This window comes from Accipiter gentilis, chromosome 12 (assembly GCF_929443795.1).
Source record: "Accipiter gentilis chromosome 12, bAccGen1.1, whole genome shotgun sequence".
NCBI lineage: Eukaryota > Metazoa > Chordata > Aves > Accipitriformes > Accipitridae > Astur > Astur gentilis.
In genome coordinates this window covers 17,110,006-17,120,632 of record NC_064891.1, presented here as the reverse complement: position 1 = coordinate 17,120,632, position 10,627 = coordinate 17,110,006, and the positions used below count along the sequence as shown (strand labels likewise).

Sequence of the window (10,627 nt, the reverse complement as noted above, 5' to 3'; positions counted from 1 at the left end):
CACTTGTAGTCAATTACAAGCTTTTATTAATTTTACATTGTTTTAACAGTTTTCAACTCAGACAACAAGAAAATGATCTAATTACGTAGAGTAGTCACTTATGTAGACTTAATTCTAGACTATTTAGGCTGTTTAAATACCTGGAGGAAAATCTTGTTCTGCTAACTTCAAACAATTTAGTGCTGCAGAGTTTAGGGGAAAGGGTGGATGTATTAAAAGGATTTAAGGAAATGCACAATATGCTTTTGAAATACTTGATATCGTTGCTGAGAATTTGCTGACTTTTCAGAATTTCTGCACAAATTCTGAAACGGGGACTTTCAGTGGATCCACGTTAAAAGCTCACTGTGAACAACAGAGTTGGAAAGTCACCTGAAAAAGGAATTATTCTGTAAACTAAGGCTACTCCCCTTCTCGTCTCACCAAGCAAAGATGAGTGTGAATCCAGTTTTCTTCTTTTCAAAATGTAGGAATTAAAAGTGACACAGGAACACTGTAGGAAGAAGGTATGTAGGACGCAAGTAAAAAGAATGAGGGTAACTGAATGTACCTTGAAAAAAGCAAACAAAGTAAAAAAATTATGAGTTGGAGATCTTGTATAAAGCAATGCACACAAAGTGGGTGGAAAGCAGCAGGTGCCCAGAAAGCAGTGATATTTTAAAGGATAGTGGAAAAGCACATGTGCACTTCATTTTTTTTTTCCTTTCAAAAGCGCTGTTCCGTCCATTCTCTGGTTTGTAGTTGCAGATCACCAAAATTACAGTGATTTCTGCGCAGCCTGGGCTTCTTCGAAACTAGAAAGATAACTTGAAACAATTTACATTCACAAATTAAAGTCTGTGCCTCACTCAAAGTTTGAGTCAGGTGCTTGAGCTCCTGGCCCCGCGTGGACACAATGCTGCTCCTGAGCACGAGCATTGCAGGTCAGGGGCCCTTGATGTGAAAATCAGCCCTGGGTAAACAAGCAAACTTTCCCTGCCACGTTTGTTCAATCTTTTGAAATGAACTTGATTGCCTGCTTACTCTGTGGTTTCCTGAGAACAATTAATTTTTTATTTTTGGGGGGTCTGTTGCTTGCCTGTGGTGATGGGAGGTGGTGCAATACAACTCCAGCTTGGGCTGGGTAGGAAGACAGGAGTTCCCAAAGATGACATTTTTGCAAAGGGATTTCTTATCGTTTTCTCAGCCTTTTCCTCTCATTTATCCCTCAGGCTCCAAGACCCTGCTAAACTTTTTCCTAGAAGTGGAAGTTACCAGCATGCTTCACCACTTGACAGAGCCCTTAACCATTGTGGATGCTTTACCTTTGCAGCAGTCTCATTCAGCCTCTGTGATACCCAGCGTGTGGATCACAAGGAGGCACTCCCTCCTCTGAAGACCAGCGCTCAGCTCCTCAAAAGCGTTTAGATGTTCCCACTGAAATGATAGGAAGTTAATTGCCTTAATCCATCTGGACTCATATGCTGTGCAGTACTGCCCATGTTGAAAATAATAGGACCGCATTTTAACAGTATGGTTTTAGGCATGTGTGAAAACCACGGGCAACTCTCCAGGTACTTGGATACTACAGTGACAGAGGCTACATAAGCCCTTGCTTAGACAGACAGTTGAACAGATTTCAAAAGCGAGGCCTCCAAAATGTGTCTTTTATAATACATTGCTGCTTTGTAACAGCTTGTTGGTGGTGGATTTTTAAACCTGAAGCATATGAATAATGCAAATAAAAAACCGTTGCACAGTAATGTTGATTCAGTAACACTTTATATGCTCATTAGCTAGTGTGCATTATAATTGAACTCTTACATGTGACAGCCACATGAATGCCAAATGAATATATTATGATTAACGCTGTTACAATGAATACCAAATGAAGTTTTAATGACTGAACACTTACCATCTTCCCATTGATTCTGTGGCATGCAAAGTTTTGTTTCTTTTTAAAAATTGGATTTGAAGCAGTGATATGAGCGGCCTATTGTATTGTAACACAGAACATGCTTTGCTGGTGCTAAGTCGTTATTCTCCAAGACTCCATGAGAATTTTGTTGACTGTTTAAAAAAAGCCACAGGTAAAGAAACTATTTTCCTAGAAACTGATAATGAATGAAGGATTATTCACTTGCACCTCTTGTAAGATTCACTCAGCAGTGATCCATGGGTACTAACCAGACATCACAAGAAAAGGGAAATAGGGATGACTGCTAAAACAATATGTCATTTTTCTTTTTGCAAACCGTGGCTCTGGAGTGCTGGAAAAATAGAATTAAAATGTTTTATCGTTGTCATGGTTAGATCAAATACTACTTGAATAAACAAACAAAATGTTCACATTTTAAATACAAACTTTGTTCTTTATTCAAGTGAGCAATGCTTCCACTAGGTTTCTTAGCCTTCAGGCACTATTTATCTGCAGGGAGCAGTTGTCATTAATGCTACCTTATTACCTTGTATGCATAGTAATTTGTTTTATAAATGGCCCTACAGAAATGAATGGACCTACTCGGGGAAGATTTTACCGATGACTGCAAGAGTTCTAAGGCCAAGTCCGTGCTGAAACACCACCCCATCTAACAAAAAAAAAACCCCTTGGTGCAAAGGGTAAAGCCTCTTCTCAAACTTTAGACATTTTTATATTTCACAGAGACGCAACTAAAACTAAAACCACATCTACTGTGCTTCTGGAGGACAGAAAGGGCCTGGAGGACACAATGGGATGACTGTGTTAACACTTGGAGATACTTAGGTAAGGTCATTTTTACTGTGCTTTCATGAGCTACACTAAATGTCCCATGAGCCACATGCCCGCGGACTAGTTGATCTCTTCTGACCTGGGTTGTGTGAACTTCAAGAAAAAGAAAGCAGGTTTTCTCCTGAGTTTAGTAACACCAAGCTGTCACTCCTTATCTTGTACTTTTCTTGGAATTAAATCTTTAAATTGATATTAAAAACTATAGTGTTTGTCTGTTTACGTTTATTGCAAGAGACTATATAAAAAAAAAAAAAGGATATGAGCAAGAATAAGCAGGTTGCTAGCCAGGTATTCTGTGAGAAACTGCTATAAATTAGGAAGAAAGTCGTGTTCCATAAATAACTGACTAACTGCGGAGAACAACAATGCCGCTCCTCTTGGCAGCAGCAGAAATGCATAGGGGTAACAAGAGAGGAAAGAGCCACAGGGTTCTTGGGCAAAAGGAATGAAAGGTCAGACCTGGCTGCTCCTATGCCTTCCCCTTTCCTCCCCTGCAGACCTGCTCAGGGACTGTTCTGCAATACAAAATACTTTGGTGGGTGGGGATGAAGGCAATTTTTACCTATGTTTGCTTTAGACACTTGGGTGAATTTTAACCCCAAATGAAAGCAAGTGCTTTGCGTTTCAGCCTGTGAGGTTTTCAAAGTGTAATGTTTCTACTATCTTTTTGCCCTCACTTCCCTCAATATGCTACCTGAATTGCATCTCCAGCATAATAGTACTTTGATAGTTTTTCTGCTTTTCTCATTCCCCTATCACATTAAATTTTCTCTGAGAGTTTTTCCATCATCCAAAATACTAATTTCCTGATGTTTTGTTTCCATGGCCAATGTAAGCTATGTAAGACCTCAAATTAGGTTATTTTCTTGAAAAAGTAAAATAAAGATTTAGGTTTCTCCAAATAAAGTTGAAGTTCATCCAGACAGGAATGTTCATGACACAGATGGGTCAAAGTGAGTCTGGTTCACAGGAATTAAATGAGTAGACCCAAATCAGGAGGTACTCTTGTGATCCTGTTTACACAGAAGAAAATCATAGCCTCGTTTTAACTCACTACAGTAAATATCTAGTTCCATCAGATAATGCATATTAACTGCAGATTGCGTCTTTTTACATACAGCATGCGAGAAATTGGTCTGAGGAAGCTGCAATCTGAACAGCAAGATGGAGAGACAGACAGGCAGACAGACCTGACAGAACTGCTTTACAAAGGTGAGGACTTGAGGTGCAAACACTTTGCATGAGGTTGCAAACTGTCTGCTGCTGAGCCAGCCCTTGCCATTCCCAGACCTCGTCCCGTGTCTTATGCAAAAAATCACCACTCTTTTCTTATGCCAACTCCAGGCGCTTTTCTAACACAGTTAAATTTAATCTCTGCTCTACACTGCAGTGTTTTGGAACACTGCAGTTACGGGTGGGCCCAAGGATATGTGAAAGGTGCATACCCTGGGTAAATTTGGAAAGAGCAACTTTTATTTATATATACCAGTAAGTGCTTGTAAACTTCCCCTGCAGAGTTATTTTGGTCTGCTAGCACAAATTTGTCAGCTGCTGAGAGATATTTCTGTGAGCTGAGAGGAGGATGCTTTTCTGGGCCGGAGCGACACAAGCGCAGACCAGTGGGCTTCCCACTTTGGGGGCTTTTAGGGACAGGTGACCTCCCAGCATCACCAGGGCTGCTCTCTCAGGTCTGCATTTTTGGGCTGCTGATCAGCAAACACCAGCAGTGCGGCCCCGAGAGAAGCACAGAAGGGCAAAGATCGGTATTTTATTTTCTAGTTTAGTTTTGTTTTCATAGAGGGATGAAGAGATTAAAAGATCAGTGGAGCTACCCTGAATTTTTGAGTTTTTAAACTACGCTCGCTTCCCCAGACAGAGTGCCTATGCCTTTTCAGGGCCCTATAAACACTTAACGAATGCTCTTAGGATTGTCTTCCACTTTTCTTCTATGCCATGTGCTCTTATTGTGCTCTTTAACTTTCAAACATCGTTTAAAATACTATTGGCTTGGGCATCTTGTTAGGTCTCCCTTAGTAATATCTGTTTTGTATTTCAGGTTTTTCTCTTAAAAGGTGATGGTGTTTCATGCTGTGGTGAAGTTGTGTGTCTCCTGGCAAACAAGAAGAGATCTAAGTAAACCAGCCAGACAAATCTTGGGTATGCTTTGTTGCATCTAATGGTGCTATTTGTTTGCTGATTATTGTTTTTTTTTTGAAGAAAGAAGGAGCTGGCTCTGCTATCAGAATTTGCAATATTGATTCAGAAATTAGACCCCTATTAATCTTTACGTTCCATACTATCATTTTTCCTGTTAGTTTATATAGAAGGAACTTAATATTAATTTTCACAACTCTAAGTTAAAATCTTTCTCATCGTTTCTGTACAACATAGTGACAGTTAAACTTACTACCTCTTGTGGGTCAGCATTTCTGAAAGCTCTTCTGAGACTGTATTTTTCAACATTTTCTCTTGTGTGGCAATTATTTCTTAGTTAAGAATGTGGAGAAACACATAAGCTGCTTTTGAGGAAGGGGTAGGAGAGAAATATGCATTGCTCTTCGTTAACGAATGGCTGTGCCTTGCTATGTGCAAAATAAAGACCTTTTCTGCATTTCAGGTTAAAAGTGTGGGGAGGATTAGGTCACTCTGTTCTTCTTTCAAGCTCAGGAGTTATTATAGCTTTCTGTACACAGGGATGAGTGAGCTCCGGGGAACGAATAAGAACCCATTTTGTGCAGACAAGTGGTAAGAGATGGATGAAGATGAAGAATGAGCAGAAGCATAATTCACCAGCATACCTGATGGCATAATGACATTGATGTTTCTTGGCTCATATATCACCCCAGGTGCAGATATATGTCATCTCATTCCTGTCCAGCACCATGGAGAGTCCGTGAGGGATATTATGACTTTTTAAGTCACCGTCTCTCAGCTGGGTTGCTTTGGGGCCAATGCAATTACATGCTTTTCCGCCTGTGGGCTTGATAGCAAGCTGACACTCCCGCCCTCGGCTAGAGGAGCGATCAGTTGAGGATGACAGTGTTGCATAAACAGTTAAGTTAGTCCTGCGTCTTGCCTGTCCCGCAGTGCTGTATCAGCTTCACCTCTGCTGGAGTGCAGCCTGTGAGCCCCCGTGGCTAATGCTACCTTTCTCAAATTGCTGGGATGCAGGCGTCAAATACCTAGTACCTCCTACAAGGCGTAAATCTAGATTTTCCCTTGGTATCACAAATATGCAGATCTGGTCTGCTCTCTCCAAATGCGGCAGACAAAAATCTTGTCTAGATACTGAACATCAAGCTGTTGACAAGTAAGAAGGGCAGGCTGAATTTCAGATACTCTTAGAAGATCTTAAATGTTCCCTAGGGGTCTGACCTTGCGTTCCTTACCCCTGTAAATCTTTTTTCTTTTTTTTTTTTTCTCCTAATGGACCCATGTGGAACTATGCCTGGGGACAATGCACATGGCTCAGAGTTGCAGGACCAAGACTATATTTTTTGTGACACAATATAAAGTTGCCAGTAGGCCACATCAACACATATAAGAAATGGAAAATCCTGATGTATATTGAGCACTGAATTTTCACAGTAAATCAACAAATCTAAGTAAAGTCAGATCTCAATTACCCGCACAAGATGCAGTCTTGTTGATGTTATTCAGAACATGCATTTTATTGCCTTGCAAACATCTGAAAGGCATTCAGTTTTCAGCAACTTTAGGCTTTGGTATAGCATAATGGCTTAGTTTTGTAACAACAGGATGAAATATTGACTGTCACGGAATTGACTGTCAAACTGAACTTTGTGGGTTTGGTTTTGTTTACAGATTAAAACTGTCTTCTCATTTTCAGCTCTGCATACAATACCTGCACACTGAGAAACATCGTGTGAAAACTGTCTGTGTACTGCAACATGAAAAAGGCTGCTCCTATATACTGTGATTAAATGTAGGACTACAAAGCCACAGGTGCAAGCCACATGGGCTTATCTGCAATATAGGGCATTTCTTCTACCTTTGATGTCTGGACATGAAAAGAAAGTGGCACTGAAGTATAATTTTAAAACAATCTAAATGTGTCACCACAGACAACAGCGTTGTTTGAATATGTAATTAATTTTGCTGCAAAACTCTAATACTAATAACTAGACCCTTTTAAATGCTTTAGGAATGCAGTCGCACGAGCAGCTCTTGGAAACAGGGTACAATTGCTATTCTTCCATTGCAACTCCTGGAACATCAGTTGTGATGTAATACATGAGTCTCAAAAAGTAAATACAAAGCTGATGTTGCGTCATGTAGTTGAGCTTTTATTTATAGAAATAATTAGAAGGCTAATGATAAAAATACTCATACGTATATGAAAGGTCACTGACAGAAATGGAAGTTTCACTTGTTTTGAGGAACAATCACCGAATAAAATTTCATTCTTCCTGCCTGACATGAGACTTAATTTGGTTTGCATTACATGTCATTTATATATAATTATGTTTCATTCAAATATAGCTCGATCAATAGCCCCTTATCAATAAGGGCTATAAGAACACTCTTTAAAATTTTAGTCGATAGCAGTGTATCAAATAAGGTATGACTTTTATGTCCATTGCTTCAGGAGGATATTTAAAAAACAGACATCAGAAACAGACGTGATTTTTGACTGGTGTTTTAACTGAATATTTTACACCCTTGCGCATCTCTTCTCTATAACATTAGAAATTAACGTATCTTTTTCACAGTCACTGACCGCACTGGTGTTATCAAACAACAACAACTAGATGGGGGCAGTGCCAATGGAGGAGGCTGACTTCTGTTATTTACTTCAGGTTTAGCCTGGGACCAAACATATTTTTTCTTCTACAACACTGTCTGGTCTGATCTGTGTCATTACTAGGGATTACTAGGAAGAACATAAATACTTGTGCTCCAGCAAGCTGACAGGTCCCCAGCTCATGGTATTAATCCTGGACGGTTCTCTAGCATCATACCATAATTTTCCAAAGCAGGTTTCTTGAGCAGATACACTGAAAAAAAGATGCAGGAACATATGGTAATCTTATCAAATGCCTACGCTTATGGTTACAGGAGGAAAGGCATTTTTAGAGGAAAAGATACTGAAAGGCAATGGTTTATAGCACATCATCAGCTTGAGCCATCTCAATTTCTCCACAGTAGGAAATCTGATCTAGAGCATATGGTGAGTTCACGTGCAAAAGCATGATAGAGTTAAAATGGCAGTTCTTAATTAGCACCTTATTAGTGTTCAGGTGCCAGCCATGTTTAGCAACAGCATGAAATATATGGCCTAGATTTTTGCATTCAGGATGGAATTACACCTGTTTAAACATATTTTGCTACCTAAATTGGGATTGATTTTACTAATGACAGCAGAGAATAACATAGAGCTTTTACAATGCTAAATTACGCTGTACTTTTGAAATCCTTGAACTACTGGGCTACTGGAAACTAAACCAAAAATCTATGTCAATGTACTACAAATGTTCCTCAGGCTGCACTTGCTTTCTGCACACATAATTTTTGGATAAAATATCTAAACTTGCCAGAATTTTGACAAAGATAATTGCAGCACTGTTGCTAAGCATCGTCTGTAAGCAATCTGTATTCAGTTTACACACAGTTACAATTAGAAAGTAAAACGGGAAAATGACGACTTCTAGTTGGATGCGGGAAATAATTTTTTTCTAACATTGATTTTATCAAAACAAAGATTATGTTACTTATGATTTATGCCTGTTATATGTACCTCAGAGATTAAGAATTATAGGATGAGGAGGGATGGAGGAAAATCTATTACCTTATAAAAGAGGCCCCGGAACGCCAGAAAGGTAGTATTGTTAACGACAAAAAAGCCTTGATTTGCCTGAATGGTTTACCTGCTAGGCATCTCTAGACTGCTCATCTAAACCATTTCAGGAGGTACACTCTAGCTTTTCATTTGACATTAAGAAAACAAAAATAAAACACTGTTAACCAAATTGTTGTGAACAAAAGCAGCAGATCAGTCTGTTCAGGGGCAGGTAACAAGTACCTAAGATTAAATATGTAGTAACCACTTTGGAAGACTAGTTCCACCAGAAATCAGAAAATTATACTCTTGCCAAGTGAAAGTGTTACACGCAAAAACTCAACACACTAACTGTTTGGGGGAGTTGATTGCTGTACTTGCCTGTCCATTCAAACCTAAAAGCTAAGACATTTAGCAGTCTTTTGCTTAGCCAGAACGTCTTCAATTGATCAGGGTGGGATTGGGTTGGATTCCTACCAAGCAATAACCAGAGAGGAAAGTCATTAGTTGCAGACCTTGTAGATGACTCTTTAGGAAATAGAGGATGATTTAAAACACCTGGGCTGCCTGAAAGCCACACCCACCTAATTGTTATTAGCCCTTTCTGCTGAGAACTGTTTGTTTTGCACAAGACATGGAAGCTGATGAGAAGAGACAGAAGAAAAAAAAGAGGAAAAAAAAAAGGATGTACAAGTAAAGGCCATCAGAAATTGTAAGTTCTTCTTTGACTGACTGAATAATAGCTGGTTTCCACTGATTTGCATGTGGTAAAATACATTGATAGAGGAAACAAAAAACAAACAAAAAAAGGTACTCTTTTTGTTAGTCACAATGTGAGGTAGGATGTTTTCAGTTTGCCTAGAGCTAGTCCCTCACTGAATTTTCAGAAACATGTAACATGAGGTAAGGTACACATTCACATCAATACTAATAGTCTAACTTGTTTAATGCCTGGAACAGAATGAAAACAAAGCTGGAACACCCACCCCCCCACCCCCCTGTGATAAATGATGTACCTGGCTACTGTTTTTTCTTTCTGCGGTCAAAGTCATGTGAAGAAATGCTACCAGTTTTTTTTGTTTGTTTGGGTTTTTTTTTTTTTTGGGGGGGGAGCAGAATATTCACTGATATTGGGAATTTTTGGTTAATTCTGTGGGTGGCTATAAATAGTTGTGTTCAGTTTTGAAACTTCTGGGGTTTTGTTTTGTTTTTGGTGGGTTTTTTTTGTGACAATACTAGTCATGTAATATGCCTTAAGTTCCTTAAATGAATAAATTTAGGGAATATGAGCACTTTTACCTCAAGCTGTTGCCCAAAATGGCAGCTTGAGCAAGCAAAGAGAGTGTTATAGAGATGAACTGATTAAAAAAGAAAAAAAAAAAGGTGTTATTACATCTAGAAGTTTGAATATTAACCAAAAACGAACACAGAGGTTGCATGTTTTTTCATTAGTTTCACTAGAAAGTACTGTGTCTAAGCAAATTAGTTAAAGCTGTTTAGAGAACTAAATATGACTGCAGGAGGATAATTTTAGTGTCTAATCTCACACAGTCATGCCAAGCTAATTTTATTCTCCCTTTTCCCTTTTTAACTCAATGCATTTATATAAAACCAAGACAACTTACTTTCCCTCTTTATAAATATATTAGGGAGAGCAGTGTATATAAATTGTACATTTATGTCTGCAGAAATATTTATATAGATTAAACCATCAGCTGTAATACTAAAATACAGTAAAATATCTAAAATATACATATTGATTGGGAGGAGGGAACAAAAATAAATGTCAATTAGACTTGTGGATTTCTTTCTTTTGGATGTTGTGTGTTTGGTAACACCTCTAACTTTCTACCAAACTGTTTTAGCATATTTAAGGAGTAAACCAAAACAGTTATGCATTCTGACTCGGATAGTTATACGATATGCATTGATATGCTCTCCATTTGAGTAACTTATGTATTATTACTTGTGTTATGACAGAAGCTAAAGCGTGTTTTGTTTTGCCTTAAATTTCAAAGCCCTGTTATGGTGAATGTTGTCTGGATGTGATATGGGAGGAGTGAGGATAATCTATTCCC

General features: G+C 38.7%; 1 long non-coding RNA gene across 1 annotated transcript; it reads left to right on the top strand.

Annotated features, from left to right (window-relative positions):
• The first annotated feature begins 2,517 nt into the window (after positions 1–2,517).
• Positions 2,518–6,371, top strand: LOC126044813 (uncharacterized). Its single transcript, XR_007507783.1, has 4 exons — positions 2,518–2,743; positions 3,870–3,961; positions 4,806–4,906; positions 5,443–6,371. It is a non-coding gene; the product is annotated as an uncharacterized LOC126044813 (long non-coding RNA).
• Positions 6,372–10,627: the final 4,256 nt, after the last annotated feature.